This window comes from Dermacentor albipictus, chromosome 3, assembly GCF_038994185.2.
Source record: "Dermacentor albipictus isolate Rhodes 1998 colony chromosome 3, USDA_Dalb.pri_finalv2, whole genome shotgun sequence".
In the NCBI taxonomy this organism is placed as follows: Eukaryota; Metazoa; Arthropoda; class Arachnida; order Ixodida; family Ixodidae; genus Dermacentor; species Dermacentor albipictus.
Window position 1 is genome coordinate 192065209 of NC_091823.1, and position 17440 is coordinate 192082648.

The following is a 17440-nucleotide window of genomic DNA, read 5'->3' on the forward strand; positions in this document are numbered from 1 at the left end:
CCTTTCTTATGGATAGGATTATGTTAGCGTTTTTCCAAGATTCCGCTACGCTCGAAGTCGTGAGGCATTGCGTATACAGGGTGGCCAGTTTCTCTAGAACAATCTGTCCACCATCCTTCAACAAAGCTGCTGTTACCTGATCCTCCCCAGCAGCCTTCCCCCTTTGCATAGCTCCCACGGCTTTTCTTACCTCTTCAGGAGTTACCTGTGGGATTTCGTATTCCTCCAGACTATTCTCTTGTCCATTATCATCGTGGGTGCCACTGGTACTGGATAAATCTCTATAGAACTCCTCAGCCACTTGAACTATCTCATCCATATTAGTAATGATATTGCCGGCTTTGTCTCTTAACGCATACATCTGATTCTTGCCAATTCGTAGTTTATTCTTCACTGCTTTTAGGCTTCCTCCGTTTGAGAGCATGTTCAATTTAATCGATATTGTGCTTCCTTATGTCAGCTGTCTTACGCTTGTTGATTAACTTTGAAAGTTCTGCCAGTTCTATTCTGGCTGTAGGGTTAGAGACTTTCATACGTTGGCGTTCTTGATCAGATCTTTCGTCTCCTGCGATAGCTTACTGGTTTCCTGTCTAACGGCGTTACCACCGACTTCTATTGCGCACTCCTTAATGATGCCCACAAGATTGTCATTGATTGCTTCAACACTAAGGTCCTCTTCCTCAGTTAAAGCCCAATACCTGTTCTTTAGCTTGACCTGTGATTCCTCTATTTTCCCTCTTACTGCTAATTCATTTATCGGCTTCTTATGTACCAGTTTCTTGCGTTCCCTTCTTAGGTCTAGGCTAATTCAAGTTCTTACCATCCTATGGTCACTGAAGTGCACCTTGCCGAACACGTCCACATCTTGTATGACGCCAAAGTTAGCGCAGAGTACGAAGTCTATTTTATTTCTAGTCTCGCCGTTTGGGCTCCTCCACGTCCACTTTCGGCTATCCCGCTTGCGGAAGAAGGTATTCATTATCCGCAGATTATTCTGTTCCGCAAACTCTACTAATAACTCTCCCCTGCTATTCCGAGCGCTTATGCCTTACTCCCCCACTGCCTTGTCTCCAGCCTGCTTCTTGCCTACCTTCGCGCTGAAGCCGCCCATCAGTATGGTGTATTTTGTTTTGACTTTACCCATAACCGATTCCACGTGTTCATAGAAGCTTTCGATGTCCTGGTCACCTTCCTGGTCACCTTCTTCACTGCTTTGTACAGGTCTTCACTGTAGACCTGTACAACCTTCATTTTGTACCTCTTATAAAGTTTCACAAGACCTGCCACCCTCTCGTTAATGCTATAGAATTCCTGTATGTTACCAGCTATATCTTTATTAATCAGGAATCCGACTCCTAGTTCTCGTCTCTCCGCTAAGCCCTGGTAGCACAGGACGTGCCCGCTTTAGGTACTGTATAAGCTTCTTATGGCCTCCTAACCTCACTGAGCCCTAATATATCCAATTTACTGCCCTCTAATTCCTCCAATAGCACTGCTAGACTCGCCTCATTAGCGAGCGTTCTAGCGGTAAACGTTGCCAGGCTCGTATTCCAATGGCGGCCTGTCGGGAGCCAGGGATTCTTAGCACCCACTGCTGCGTCGCAGGTCTGACCGCCACCGAGGTCAGTTGCTTCGCAGCTGCTGGGGACTGAGGGCCGGGGTTTGATTGTTGTGTTCATAGAGGAGGTTGTAGCCTAGTACTGCACCAGGGTGGCCAATCCTGCTGTGGTGAGGGAGTGCGTTACCGGTTCTGGTCACCCGGATCAGGTTACACTCCAGGCCTGTGTATGCAATTTTATCAGCACGCGCATTTTTTTTAAAGCCGGTGGGAAATTGCGCGGCACCAGGATTCGAACCACGGACCTCTTGCACTTGAGGTGGGTGTTCTACCTCTACGCCACCGCTGTACTCGGTGTACTTAGCCCTGGGTTATTTAAGCTAACCCTAATTGGTCTCATTGTGCACGTGCCAAGCACAGTCAGGCTGTCAATGTACGCGGATGACATATGGACGTCTGCAGCAACGCGCCTACAGTCGAAAGCGAGAATTGAGAGAACTGCCACCCAAACCGCTATCTAGCTCCGTAATCTAGGCCTGGAAATTTCGTCCCAGTAATGCGCACTAGTGCCATTTACACGCCAACCCATGACGAACTACAGCGTAATGATAAATGGCCAAATAATACCATACTTTCGATCGTTTCAGTTTCTAGGTGTCATAATCGACAGGGACTTGTCAATGAGCCCTCACGTACCATACCTGAAAAACGGTTGACAGACATCTGCCACCTTTTCAAGTTTTTCACTGGCAAGACTTGGGGAATGTCAACAAGTGCCATGTTACAGTTGTACAGGGTGCTTTTTCTAGGCTTTGTGCGATACAGCTTGCCAGCATAACCAACACAGGCAAAACGAATTCACGCAATTTACAAAGTGTTCAGGCTCAAGCGCTCCGGATCTGTCTAGGCCTGCTTTAGAGTGCATCAACAGTGGCTACTATTGCAATCGCTTGTGGCCGCCTTTTCGTGACCCACATTGAAATTGAAGCGCTGAGCACGTAATAAGGGAGAGAGAGAGAAACAACTTTAATGAGCCGAGCTCGACATCTTCTTAGACGCCGTCAATGGAAGTGGTTTCCTCTTCACGGGACCCATATGCTTCCCTAGCCGCCTGGCCCCCGGAGATCAGAACAAGCTGGTCTTCCAGGGTGGTGCTGGTTAGCAAGGTCTCCCATCGCTCGGTGAGGGTGGATGAGGAATGGGGCAGGGTAGTGTGGCAGGTAAAAGGTGGGGAGATCGCCTTGATGAAATCGCATACTCTAATGACGTGTTGCAACGTGCCTAACCGAGTTTTGTAGAAATTACGATCCTTCTTGTACTTTTCCGGGTACATCTTGTTTTGAAAGTAAGGGTGCGGAAAAGATCCTGCTTGTGTCTGCCTGTAGATAGCTTGCTGTTCTCTGCTAAGCGATTTGTGAGGATCGGGGTAACGGCGTCTCTCTGTTTTGTAATGGTTCCTAATGTCTCTGTAACTAATTATGGATTGTGGCAAACCTTCCTGTACCCAGTGTTCCATCTCTCGGGTGAACTAGTGGGCAAGTTCGTTAGCCTCCAGCCCAGAGTGAGCCGGTGTTCATATCAACTCAACTTTCCTTTCAGGTATGTCGCGTTTACTATTGAGAATATCTAGCAGCGCAAGAGACACCCATCTCTTTCTGTAGCTGTTATACGCGTTTTGCTAGTCAGTGACAATTCTTCCCACCTTGGGCTGCGCGAGTGCTAGAGCTATCGCGGCCTCTTCTGCCACCTCCGGAAAAGACGTCTTGATGGAGGCGCACGTTACGAGCACATGCCGTGTCGTAACTGCCAGCATGGCTTTCGATGAAATCTTGGGTAACGAAGCGTCTGTGAAGAGAGTGACCCCATCTTCCTCTCCTACTATTTAACCCAAAGTCTTCGTCAAGGCCGCTATACGAACCGCTCTGCGGCCGTGGTTACGACCCGACCACATGTTTCGAGGCAGTGGCTTACTGTCGATTCTATGCGCCCACAACCTGGGCAACGGCCCCGTTTCCTTCCGCTCTGCCTCTTGCCAGCCCAACTTGGCAATAACGCGACGTCCCGCCGACGTTTGACTGAGTCGAACTGTTTGATTAGACAGATGAGCTTCTATTATTTTTTCGACGACGTTGTGCTTGACCATGCTGAGAAGCTTGTCGGTCGAAGAATGCTTCGGAATGCCAAGCACCATCTTAGTTGCTTTGCGTATAATGACGTTCAACTGGTCCGTGTCTTTCTTCAGTAACTTGAGGTACGGTGCCAAGTAGACGATGCGTGACGTCACGAAGGCCTGGACGAGCGACAGTGCATCGTCCTCCTTCAATCCCCTTTGTCTGTTTTTGACTCTTCTGATCATATTCGAAATTTGTTCCGTTGAAACCTCGATTTTGTCGATCAACGCCTCCGCCTTGCCATTGTTCTGGAAGATGGCACCCAGGATACGTGCTTGCGTGGTTGGCGTTGCGGTCATCCCGTCGATGGTGATGCGTACGTTCTCTTGGTCTCCTTTCTTTCTTCTTGGCTTGGTAACGAGTACCTCTGACTTCTGTGGCGAGCAACTGAGGCCGGACGATTTAGCGAACTCGTGCACGGTCTTTGCCACTCTCTGAAGCGTCTACTCCATCCAACTCTCCGACCCTGCCCTCCACGTCCACACTGTGATATCGTCTGCATAGAGAGCGTGATCTATGCCCTCTATATCTTGAAGCAAAGTCGGGAGAGGGAGGAGTGCCAGGTTAAAGAGAAGTGGCGAAAGAACCGATCCTTGCGGGGTGCCTCTGTCTCCCAGGGCTATCGGTTTCCACTTCTCCTCTCCAATTTTGATCGTTGCCATTCTATGGCTTAAGAAATCCAGCACACATATGAATGTTCGCTTTCCGCATCCAGTTTGGTGCAGAATACGGAGAATACTTTCGTGTGTGACGTTATAGAAGGCCCCCTTGAGATGAAGCGCTAGGATACCTCTTGGCGTAGGGGTCTTCGCTTGCTTGATATCCAGCTCGTGTAGTTGCACCAAGACGTCTTGCGTGCTCAGGGTCCTCCGGAATTCGTACATGGTCGGTGGTATCTGATAAGTGACGTGCAAATGTCTCTGTAGTCTTTTGAACACCATAAGCTCGACCACCTTCCCTACACACGACGTGACGGAGATGGGGCGCAGATTGTCGACGTGAGGTGGTTCCCCCGGCTTGGGAATGAAATGCACATCGTCTTCTTTCCATTGCCATTTCCATCTTGCCAGAACTCCTCACCAGCACCTAGCCTCTCTACCAGTGGACCACGCACATCTTTTAGCCAAATGACAACCGCACATCATGAATCATTGTGAGCTATTTCCCTCCGGCTGCGAGACCTTCGATTCCTCCAGGGTGCCCCGCTAAGCCAAAAATCAACCTCACATTATCTGCCATCACAAAAAAATTTCACCTATCATCACCAGCCATTAGACAGCTCACGTTACTACTTTTGTACGAGAACTACCGTGACTCTACGCATATCTACGCTGATGGATGTGTCCTTCGAAGCAACTCCGCTGCGGCAATCGTGATACCAGCGAAAGTTACACGACGGCAGCAGAGCTTGCAGCGCTCCTTACCGCCCTTCATTAAATTGGTCATGAAGTGGATGATCTTCTGCGATTCAAAGGTGGCATTGCAGTCTCTACTGTCACCTTTACAACGCGGAGCACGCGCGCAGCTTATACTTCACATTGGAGAGACGATGCACCGTATGAGTGATGCAGGCCATAAAATAACTTTCCAATGGCTCCCAAGTCATTGCGAGATTATCGGCAATGAATGAGCCGATAAAGCTGCCCGTTGAGCCCATACTGAGGACCACGACGTACCATTGCCACTTTCTAGAACTGACGCAGCACGGAAGCTCCGCCTGCGTGCTCGCTAGTGCACCTCGTCATGATTGAATGAGTCACATTTCAGAAATTCCCGACTATACTCGTTGATTCCACATTAAGCCTTCGAATACCATCAAAGCTTCGCCATGGAGACGCCACGCTTTTGTATCAACTGTGCTTAGGCATTGCTTTTACAAAAGCCTATGCGCTCCGCATAGAGAAGACCGACACCGCAACCTGTGACTACGGCGGTCATGAGGAATCGATTGGTCATATTTTGTGCCCCTGTTCACAGTACAGTCCACAGAGGGAATCTCTTCACCACGGACTCTACCAGCTGGACGATCGATCACTATCGGAAGAAAGAATTCTGCACTACCGACAGGACCTAGCCTCACAGAAGAAGGCCGTGCAAGCGCTACTGCGCTTTTTGCGATCTACTAGCCATTGTGAACGTAACCAGCTGGAACGCCCTTTGTTCGCGTGTCTCTGCGTGTGTGCTTTTTCCCTTTTTAACCCTTTCCTCTCTGTCCTTTCTTAACCCCTATCTTCCCACCACAGTGCCGGGTAGCAAACCTGAGACTAATAACTGGTTTACCTCCCGGCCTTTCTTCATATCTCTCTCTCTCTCTCTCTTCATGCTCTGCTGGTATTTACATCGACGCTAAGATACTGATGGATACCAAAGATGCATTTGCATCTCTGTTGTGCTTATTCACTCAGTCACTCTTCACAGGCCAACTGCCCAAAGATAGGAAACAAGGGAAGGTCGTTCCAGTCCGCTAACCAGGTAACAAGAACTCACCTCTAAATTACCGTCCATTTCTCTAACTAGTATTCCCTGCAAAATCATGGAACACGTCCTCTATACTCACATCATGGCATTTCTCGACTCGAATAACTTTTTCAATCCTGCCCAGCACGGGTTTCACCGCGGTTACTCCGACGAGATGCAGCTTGACTCATTTTCACATTATATGCACTGTAACCTTGATTCTAATCTTCAGCCTGACGCAATTTTTTTAGGTTTTGCTAAAGCCTTTGATAAAGTACCCCATAAACGCCTAATGGTAAAACTTTCCCGCTTAAATTCTCACTCTTATAAACTGAAGTGGATTGAAGAATTTTTGAATAATCTTTAACAATTTGGCACCAATAATATTAGGAATTCTAATTCAGTCGATGTAACGTCAGGCGTCCTGCAGCGATCCGTGCTCATCCCGCTACTTCTCCAAGTATACATAAGTGATTTGCCGTTATACACAACATATAGCATACGTATGTTCGCGGAGGATTGTGTGATATATTGTGCTATTTTTTCCGCCGCTGACCAATATTCTCTTCAAAGTGACCTTAATGCTGTCAAGGACTGCTGCCGTGAGTGACTAATGGAAATTAACCCACGTAAGCGTGAATCTTAGTCCATTCACCGTCACCGCCATCCTCTCGTATTTCTTTACGTAGTCTCTGAAGCTCCGGTAAAACTAGTTCACTCGTACAAGCATTTAGAAGTTTCGAGCGTTCTTTCTTGGAATTGTCATGTTATAACATATCATACGCGTACAGAAAGATAGGATTTTTTAGGAGTTAGGAAAGTTAGGAGTTAGGATATGCCGTCTATATCATCCTCCTCAACATGAAAAATGATTAGCCTACAAATGATTTGTCAGGTCAGAACTAGAATTTGCGTTCCCTCCTTAAAAACTGCATCCGCATTATTCCCCTTATCTCTTTGTCGTTGCATCGCCAGCCTATTTTTATTTCACAAATTATTTCATAGCCCTACGCGCATCGCAACTTAGATCCTTCTCCCTACACACATATCTCACCACACCGGCCATCACCTGCAGGTTGCCCGTCCACCCTCACGCGCCTGTCACATTTCCAAATTCTTTATTTCCTCGCACAGCTGCAGACTGGAATGCCCTTCCCAACGACGTTGCTGTCATCATGTGCACATCGCATTTCGTTGAAAATGCAAAAAAAAACTTGCTGTTTATGTGACGTTGTATTTTTATTCTTGCCACTCCTTATGTAACACCCCATTTATTGGGGCCTTTAAGGTAATAAAATGAAATGAAATGCACGATTATCTTTTGAGTGCTGTAAAAGAAGGTAAAAATCTCGGTCTAGAAAACCAAGCCAGTGATTTGCTTTAAATAAGTTTGAGCCAATATGCAGTTTTGAAGAAAGATTGTTAGTGATGTGAACTCTGAGTTATTTAGAGGCAGGTACAGAACTTAGTGAAATTCCCTCAAGGGGATAAGTAGGATATAGAGATCGACACTGAGAACCTCTTATTGATTTATATTCTGCTGTGTTCAATTCCACATTCCGCAATTTACTCCCAGGTAACGCTTGTTAACGTCAATTGGTAGATTAGTGCTATCAGTGTCGGAATATTTTTTTGGTGAATCAAACAGCCGTGAGCGAAAGGGCAAAGAAAAGGAGACGTTTCCTCAGGCAAATCTTTAATATAGATCAGAAATAACACGCGTCCTAGAATTGACTCCTGAGGCACACCGAATCTTATAGGCGCCACAAGTGAGTGAGCGTCGTAAAGAGCGCCGTACGACTTCTTTTATCGAGGAAGGTTTAAATCCATTGGAGTATTATTAGTATGATGGTCAAATGGCGTAACTCCAGCATTACCAGTTAGTGATTAAGTTTACCGAAAGCTTTTGAGAAGTCCAAGAATTTGCACTCAATTAGTTACCCAGAGTAAAGAAATGCACGGAAATCATTAGTAAATGAAACCAGTTGTGTCTCCCATGAAACATATAATTCTGAAAATCATGTTGACTGCGTAGAAATAAATTATTTAAACCAAGGTAACTTGTTAAATGGGTGAAAACGGCTTGCTGAAGCAATTTACATGGGACAGACGTAAAAGATATAGGTAGGTAGTTACACGGGTTACACGAGTCACGAGAGTGGCTTGTTTTCAACTCGTGTGGAATTTGTCGGTCATGAAATGAACTAAGAAAAATAAAATACAGAAAAATAGAATATTCATGTTGAGTGCCTACGAGAAACTTGGAATCAATTGCATTGGTACCGCACGAGGATGATCGGTTTAGGTTGCGAATGATTTTACATATATCACAAGGGCCAAAAATGATGGGATCCACTGGAAAATACTGTGAATTAGGGCAATATGGAATATCGGATATTACAGAATCGTAAAACAAGAGCGCGAATGTGTCATTACGTAAGGAGGCGCAGAGGTGTTTGGGAACTGGTGGGCCTGACTGGTTAATTATTGATATAGTTCTGTCATCCTTTTTCGGAAGAATATTCCACAAACGTCCCCGCTTAGCTCTTATCACCCCGCAGGGGCGTCTGCGTAAGCAAGCGTTTGGTGTGTTGTGACGCGACGTACCCGAGCACACGAGGGTTGGACCCTCCCGCGTGTAGCCGTGCCCGGCGTAGCTGTGTCTGGGGAAAAGGGGATCCTAGGGTTTGAGCCGAAGCTGGATGTTTGGACCTTTAAGGCCCCCCGGTGGAGGCAACACACCTCTTCGGCCTCGGCTTCACATAGACGGCATCTCCAGACTGACCCACCTGGAGGAAATCGGCAGTCGCCTTTTCCTGTCTCTCTCTTCCTACAACCTTCGTCTTTCCCTTACTTTCCACCTTTCCTGTCTTCTTCTCTTTTCTACTTACTTCCTTCTTCTTGGCGGCAAGGGTTAACCCTGTGTGGCTATTCAACCTTGGGTACACCATATTTGGTTATAGTGGCGGCGTACGACTGGCGTCGTGCAGACCTGCATGCAAGGTCTGCCGCGTCCCCTCGTTGAGCTCCGTGGTGGGTGGTCGGCGCTGTTGCCGAATTTTTATATATTCTTATGGAAACTCCTTTCCCTAAACTTGCTGATCGCCCTCAGAAACGAGGGCGCACCGAAGACCTCTTTCAATTTTTCGGACGACAAGTCCTCAACTTGCCTCGATTCCACGTTATTCACTCAGAAAAGCCAGACAAACTAGTGCGATTCATTTCACCGTTCCTTGTTTCTAAGTCTTTGACCGAAGTTTTCGGTACAGAATATAAGGTGTCGAGAATGTCAAGTGGTGATCTCCTTTTGGAGCTCCAAAATCAGAAGCAGTATGAGAAGCTGCCCAAACTTGTGTCATTTGGGGAGACCCAAGTAACAGTAACCCCGCACCGTACCATGAACACAAGCCGCGGTGTTGTTTCGGACGATGACTTGGTGGAGCTCACTGAGGATGAACTCTTGGAGGGCTTCAGTGACCAGAACGTTATCAATGTGAAAAGAATTAAGATCGGGCGTGACAGCAAAGAAATCAAGACCAAACACCTTATATTGACTTTCGGCTCAAGTATTCTGCCCGAGTCTGTAGAGGCCGTGTACATCAAGCTCCGTGTTAGGCCATATGTGCCAAATCCGCTTAGATGTTTCAAATGCCAACGCTTCGGCCACAGTTCGCAGAGCTGCCGAGGCCGTCAAACCTGTGCTAAGTGCGGTGCACACGAACATACTTCGGAAGCTTGCGTGAACGCTCTCCATTGTGTAAACTGATAAGGCGAGCACGCCGCATACTCGCGGTCGTGCCTGCTCTGGAAAAAACAGAAAGACATAGTCACAATCAAAGGTAAGGAAAACATATCGTTCAAAGAGGCACGCAGGCGGGTAGCATACCTGCCAAAGAAAAGCTTTGCCGAAGTGGCGCGTCATGGGGCAGCGATACAATGGTCTCCGGCGGCTGTCCGACCCACCAGCCGTGAGTCGGCAGTTACGCTATCTGCCCCCGCGGCGGTTGCAGCTAGCGCTGCTCCGTCAACCCAGAATGAAGGATCATCGACTCCGAAGGTTGGCGCAGCTGAGGCTGCCCCGGCCTCCCCGGCCCCTTCCAGCGCCGGCAACAGCCGGCGCAGCCAAATCCCTCAGGGAGCCCCATCGACCTCCGGGCTGCTGGGCGCAGGGGTCTTATCCTCCAAGGCGGGACCCTCTCTGGTAACCTCTCGCTCGCAAGAGCCCGTGTCCGGAGCCTCACTAGAGGCAATGGACCCTACACCTCTCCTGAAGGCGCACCAAACGCCTAAGGAGCGGCGAGGCTCTCTCCAACGCTCCAGAAAGGGCAAAACCCCCATTACAGGGCCTCAAAAGGGCTCTGTAATCTAATCTCTGAAATCTCTCCAATTATTACCTGTTTCCGTACACACAGCACCTATCTCTTTCCAATATGGATACACAGATAATTCAGTGGAACGTCAGAGGTCTCCTTAGAAACCTTGATGATGTTGAAGAACTAATCCACAAACACAATCCCAAAGTGCTGTGTTTACAAGAAACAAACTTAAAATCCAAACACACAAACTTTCTCCGACAGTATATAACTTTTCGCAAAGATCGCGATGATGCTGTCGCATCATCGGGCGGTGTTGCCGTTGCTTTCCATAAGAGCATTGCATGTCAACTTTTACAGCTGCAAACGCCTCTCGAAGCAGTGGAGGTTCGAGCTGTACTCCTAAACAAGCTGATCACCATTAGCTCTCTTTACATACCCCCTCATTACAAATTAACGAAGCATGAATTCCAATCCTTTATTGATCAATTGCCAGAACCTTACGTTGTTCTTGGCGATTTCAATGCACACAGCTCTCTGTGGGGCGACTCTCGTATAGATGCGCGAGGTCGTCTTGTTGAACAGTTCCTTTTCTCTTCTGGTGCGTGCCTTCTGAATAAGAAGAAACCCACATATTACTGTCTTGCAAACAATACCTTTTCTTCAATTGATCTGAGCATAGTTTCTCCGTCCATACTGCCTGAACTAGAATGGGAAGTTACGTACGATCCTTACGGAAGCGACCACTTCCCCGTACTAATAAGAACACTTAACGAAGACGAATATCCACCACAGGCTCCTAGGTGGAAGACTGAGACAGCAGACGGGGAGAAATTCCGAACCTAACTAGTATATCATGGGATGACATGTCCTCGTTAGGAATTGATGCTGCCGTGGAATATTTTACAGCCTTCATAATAGATGCCGCAACTAAATGTATATCACAAGTAAATGGATTGGCATGCAAACGGCGTGTCCCGTGGTGGAACGACGATTGTAGGATTGCTCGTAGGAAACAGAGCAAAGCGTGGGGGATGCTACGCGTCTCCCCCACTGCGGAAAATCTTATCAATTTAAAAAAAGTAAAATCCCAAGGCAGGCGAACCCGCCGACAAGCCAGAAGAGAGAGTTGGCAGAAGTTTTTATCTGGTATCAACTCCTATACAGATGAGACCAAAGTCTGGAACAGGGTCAATAGGATAAAAGGGCGACAAACATATTCACTTCCTTTGGTGAACACACAAGGTGAAACACTGAAAGATCAGGCAGACTCACTTGGAGAACACTTTGAGAGCGTGTCGAGTTCAAACCACTATTCGCAATCATTTTTTAAATACAAACAAATGGAAGAATGTAAGCCAATAATACAAAAATCCAGACAGAATGAACCTTATAACCGGCCGTTCAGTATTGCAGAGCTGAGAGCTGCTTTGACCACATGCAAAAGCTCTGCACCGGGACCTGATAGAGTCATGTACAAAATGATCAGAAACTTACACACTGACACTAAACTTACACTACTCACGCTTTTCAACGCTATTTGGGCTACGGGATACCTCCCATCCACATGGAAAGAAGCGATTGTGGTCCCTGTTCTTAAGCAGGGTAAAGACCCTTCCTTGGCGGCAAGCTACCGTCCGATAGCTCTTAGAAATTGTCTTTGTAAGCTTTTTGAAAAAATGGTTAACTGCAGACTTGTGCATTTCCTTGAACCCAACAATATCCTCGATCCCTTTCAGTGTGGCTTCAGAGAAGGGCGGTCCACAACCGATCACCTTGTGCGCATTGAGGGAAACATTCGCGACGCCTTTCTACATAAACAATATTTCCTATCCGTATTCCTCGATATGGAGAAGGCGTACGACACTACGTGGCGCTATGAAATCTTGAGAGACTTGTCGGGAATTGGCATCCGTGGCAATATGCTCATCCTAATAGAAAGCTATTTGTCCAACCGTACATTCCGCGTGAAAGTCGGCAATGTATTGTCGCGACCTTTTATACAGGAAACTGGTGTACCTCAAGCAGGTGTACTTAGCTGCACGCTCTTCATCGTGAAAATGAACACCCTTCGTGCTTCACTACCGCCAGCCATTTTTTATTCTGTTTTCGTGGACGACATACAGATGGGTTTCAAATCCTGCAACCTTACCGTATGTGAGAGGCAAGTTCAACAGGGCTTGAACAAAGTGTCCAAATGGACAGAAGAAAACGGATTTAAAGTTAACCCCAACAAAAGTTCTTGTGTGCTTTTCACAAGAAAGAGAGGGCTCATTGCAGAACCCAGTATCGAAAGGTATGGTCAGCGAATTCCTGTGAACAAAGAACACAAGTTTTTAGGCATCATACTGGATTCGAAATTAAAGTTTATTCCACACATAAAGTACCTCAAGGTCAAATGCTTAAAAACAATGAACTTAATTAAAGTGTTATCCCACACAACATGGGGCAGCGACAGGAAATATTTAATGAATCTTTACAAGCGTCTCATTCGATCACGGTTGGACTACGGTGCCGTGATCTATCATTCTGCAGCCCCGAGCGCGCTAAAGATGCTAGATCCGGTCCACCATCCAGGAATCCGACTAGCCACTGGAGCTTTCAGAACATGTCCCATTGCAAGTTTATATGCAGAATCAAATGAGTTGTCACTCCATCTGCAGAGAACATACATCAGCCAAACATCTTTTCTGAAAGTCCACTCTAATCCTCAACATCCGTGTTTTGATACCATTAACGACATGACACATGCTACACTCTTTCATAATCGTCCCTCCATTAGACAGCCTTTCTCGCTGCGTGTGAGGGAGCTTAGGGATCAAATGCATGTCCCACTCCTCGAGCTCCACCTAATGCATCCAGCCAAGGTGCTACCTCCTTGGGAGTGGCAGGTCATACAATGCGATATTTCTTTCATGCAAGTTACAAAACACGCTTCAGACATTGAAATCCAAATGCATTTCTGGGAACTCCAGCACAAACACTCCTGCACGGAGTTCTACACAGACGCATCGAAGTCACACGACGGGGGGTCCTGTGCAGCCGTCGGTCCATCCTTCTCGGAATCCGACGTACTGCATCCGGAAACTAGTATCTTCACCGCTGAGGCCTACGCAATATTGTCGACCGTGAAGCGTATAAGGAAATCAAAACTCAAAAAATCAGTTATATATACGGACTCCCTAAGTGTTGTGAGGCTTTGATATCGTTCTGTAAGCACAAAAATCCTGCTATAAATGAACTCTATTCCGTCTTATGTAAATCATATGTATCTAACCAGCTTGTGATTATATGCTTGTGATTATATGCCATGGGGCCATCGAAGGTAATGTTCTGGCGGACCAGATGGCCACGTCAGTTGCATGGAATTCTGCTAATCCCACCGCTGCAGTTCCTGTCACAGATCTGAAGCCCTTCTTACGGAGGAAACTACGGAACCACTGGCAACGCCTATGGGACGCGGAAACAAATAATAAGCTCCACGTGATAAGGCCACAGTTAGGATTCTGGCCCTCTGTAACAAAATCACGCCGAACAGATGTCCTCTTCTGTCGTCTGAGAATAGCACACACATTTGGCACGCATAACTATTTACTCACTGAAAATGATCCTCGAACGTGCGGTAGATGCGGGGAGAGGCTGACCGTCCTCCACGTCCTCCTGGAGTGTCGGGCAGCCGAATCTGAAAGAAGGAAACATTTTCCCTTAGCATACCGGCAGCGCATCCCCCTTCATCCTGTTATGTTACTCGGCCCAGAACCTTTATTTGACACCAACGCAGTCCTAAGTTTTCTGAAAGATGTTGTCTTGCATGTTTTTAGCCCTACATGTTCGTAGCGGGTCCTATCTTCAGAGGATGCCGCTGCGATAGCTTTTTCGTATCGCACATGCCTCTAGGCCCTTGTGTTTCAAGGGCTCTGGCGAGGCAGCAGTGCTCCAAGTAATTTTAACATCCTATATTTTTCTACTTTGCATCATCCTTCTACGATGGATTTTAATGTTCATAGTATTCGCCATTTGTCATCGCCATAATTTTATAACAAGTTAATTTTACGCACTTTGCAGCGAATATTTTTAAGCCACTTTACAGCCAAGTCACATCTTCCATAATACATCGTCAACATTACCACTTGTCATGGCGCTCTTTGGCCAAACCTGGCCCTTGCGCAACAAAAAACCACACATCATCATTAGCTCTTAAAAATTGCGGTAATGTAGAAATAAAGAAAGTCAATTTAACTTTCTTAAGTGCGGAAACATAAGCATGTGCTACCTATTTGTAGGTGACCCATTTATTCGCACGTGCGGACCTTGTAGCTGGGTGGCATCCTTTTCGTTATGTAATCGTTTCGGTATGGGTAGTATCATGAACTTTAGAAGAATCCTAAACGTTTTATATTGGAATGTGTTTGTTGATAAGATAAAATGCTTTCTTCTTGAATGAAGTTTAGGCTCACAAAAGTATCGGAAGTTCCACCGGAGCTAGTTGTTTAATGGAGCGCTACAGCGCAGGAACCTACGGAAACAAAGGAGGCACACAAGTACACAGACGCAGCGCTGCCTCTGTGTACTTTGTGTGCCTCCTTTGTCCTCATTAGTTCCTGTGCTGTAGCATTTTACTATGTTCAATGCACGAGCCCATCTGGTTCCTCTACTGAACTTCATAGTTGCCCAAGTTGGCGTAAGCATACCCCCAAATTTCACTTACTTCCCCTCCCCCGAATGTCAACGTGGCCCACCACAAACTTTCAAGTTGGCCTATTCTCAAATTTCAAGTTGCCCCACGTCCAAATTTAAATTGGCAGCTGGAGCTGGAGCAGTCGCAGCAGCTGGAGGTGGCCATGTGCGTACGTGGCTCGTGATCTTGGGGTGAGCGCGGAGACACCCATTCATTAATTTTTATCACTTGCCTTTTTGTTTAAGTGCTGTCGAAGCTTGTTGAAAATGGTTAATGTACCCTAGCCGCTTTCACGGTCACCTGCTTACCTGTCATTCAGAAGCACAGTTTTACAACCATTTCTAAATATTTTTTCCCTTTACTCTTGTTCCTTTTTACAGCGAAGCTGTACATGGCTATGTTCTGGTAAAAATTGCGTGCGTCTTTTGAGGCGTGTAGATCGAGAATTTCTTACCGTGCGCGAGCCGATCTCGAAGAATATTCGATACCGGGCCGACCCACAGCGGATGTGACATAGGCTTTAAACACTCCGCCAACTTGCAAAAAAAAGTTTACGATCTTAGGTCCAAATAAAACCCGTATCAGATATTAAGCTGATCAGAGCAGATACTACACTTTGCTCCACGTATGCCATATCTACGCAAGCACCGCCCTGTCTTTGTCCGCGTCCCAAGCACTTGCTATCTCCTTTCCTTTCCTTCTGCTCTTCTTTGGTGACGGTCTCATAAGCGTGTGCCCGCCAGTACTGTGAGGTGGAAAGAAATGCGAGCCCTGCGTGTGACCCCAATCCCGCAAACTTGGAATGTTTCTCGAGAGCAACAGCGCAATCATCTACCTGAAGTCGAAATCATTAACGCTGTCGGAAGATCAAGCGACACTGCGAAGAGCTCTCCTAGTCACCACGCCTTGAGTGTGCTCGAAGATCAAGTCCGAATCCCACCCCTCTCGAGCATTTTCATTTCCATCGGCACCAAAACACCTGCAGACGTAGAAGGCGTAAGCGAGGGTGACGAACGTCTACTGCTATACCATGAAATTCACGTCGCAAGAGGGATCGCTGGACTGCACGGAGGAAAAACGAAAGTGTTGCTCACAGACTTCAGCCAGGAGTTCAAGCACATCAACGAAGGCACAACGATCGCATACATCGAGGAAATTCTGGGAACCAGCAATGCATTTGTCCTCTCCGAATTTGTCGCACCTACCCGGACGACCGTGGTTCCAGAACCACACTTCGACATAAATCCAACTCTGCCCATAATTAGTTACCAGCAGATTAGAAGGCTGCTTCCACCATTAAAAGACACAAATTTCGAAGTCATCAAGGATTCGGCATACACCAGTCGCGAAGCATCGAATAATCACCGAAGAGTGCGCTCGACCGCACCCCCAGAGCCCTTACCAAGTTTTGACGCGAGAACGCCAAACTATTAAGCAACAAGTCCACGAAATGCTTCGCGACGACATCATGCTGCCATCGAAAAGCCCGTGCGCATCTCTTGTAGTCTTGGGGAAGAAAAAGAACGGAACCCTACGTTCCTCCGTCGATTATCGTCGACTTAACAAGATCAAGAAGAAGGACATATACCCCCTTCCAAGGATAAACGACGCATTGGATCGGCTCAGCGACGCTAAATATTTCTCGTCGATGGGTCTGAAGTCGGGCCACTGGCAAATAGAAGTCGACCAGAGAGATTGCGAAAACACCACCTTCAACACACCAGATGGGCTCTACGAGTTCAAGGTCAGGCCATTCGGACTGTGCTTGGCGCCTGCAATGTTCCACCGCGTCGTGGACACGGTGTTAGCAGGGTTGAAGCGGGATACATGTCTTGTTTACTTGGATGACGTCGTCGTCTTCGCCGGAAATTTCGAGGGTCACCTTAGGCGGCTTCTGACAGTACTAGAGGCCAGAAAGTTACCAGAGCTCATTCCGAAGCCGGAAATGTGCCGCTTAACCTACGATGAGCTTCTGTTCCTTGGCCACGTCATCAGCAAATCTGGAGTCCAACCCGGCCCACAAAAGACAGCCACCATCGCAAATATCCCGCAGCCCGTCGACAACAAGGCAGTGCGTAGATTCCTTGGCATGGGTGCCTATACACCATACGCTTTGTGAAGGACTTTCCACGAATCGTGTTGCCGTTGACACATCCAAGTAAATATGATATCGAGTTCAATTGGGAAATAATGCAGGCCGACGCATTTGAAGAGCTAAAATGACGCATGCAGTCGCTACCGATACTCCCACACTTCGACGCGT

General features: G+C 47.1%; 1 protein-coding gene and 1 pseudogene across 1 annotated transcript in view; one reads left to right on the forward strand and one right to left on the reverse strand.

Moving 5' to 3' along the window:
• LOC135908708 (uncharacterized) overlaps nt 1–17440 on the forward strand; it is an 834911-nt gene that overhangs the window by 524228 nt on the left and 293243 nt on the right. The window lies entirely within an intron of this gene.
• LOC135908724 (U2 spliceosomal RNA) lies at nt 15632–15811 on the reverse strand (annotated as a pseudogene).